Below are 229 nucleotides of genomic sequence, written 5' to 3' on the forward strand. Positions count from 1 at the left end.
AAAACCCTCGCCGACAATATCGCAGGCAAAACCCTAAACCCTAAACCCTAAACCCTAAACCCTAAACCCTCAAAACAAAAAAATATAAAAACGCTAATTCCTAACATCTAAAACAAAAAGAAAAAAACTAAAAAAAGCAAAAAGATGAGTATCACTGAGTCTAGCCACCTAAGTCCCTAAAAAAAAAAAAAAAAAAAAAAAAAAAAAAAAAAAAAAAAAAAAAAAAAAA

Source organism: Eimeria mitis, genomic scaffold, assembly GCF_000499745.2.
Source record: "Eimeria mitis Houghton genomic scaffold, Emh_scaff7651, whole genome shotgun sequence".
NCBI lineage: Eukaryota > Apicomplexa > Conoidasida > Eucoccidiorida > Eimeriidae > Eimeria > Eimeria mitis.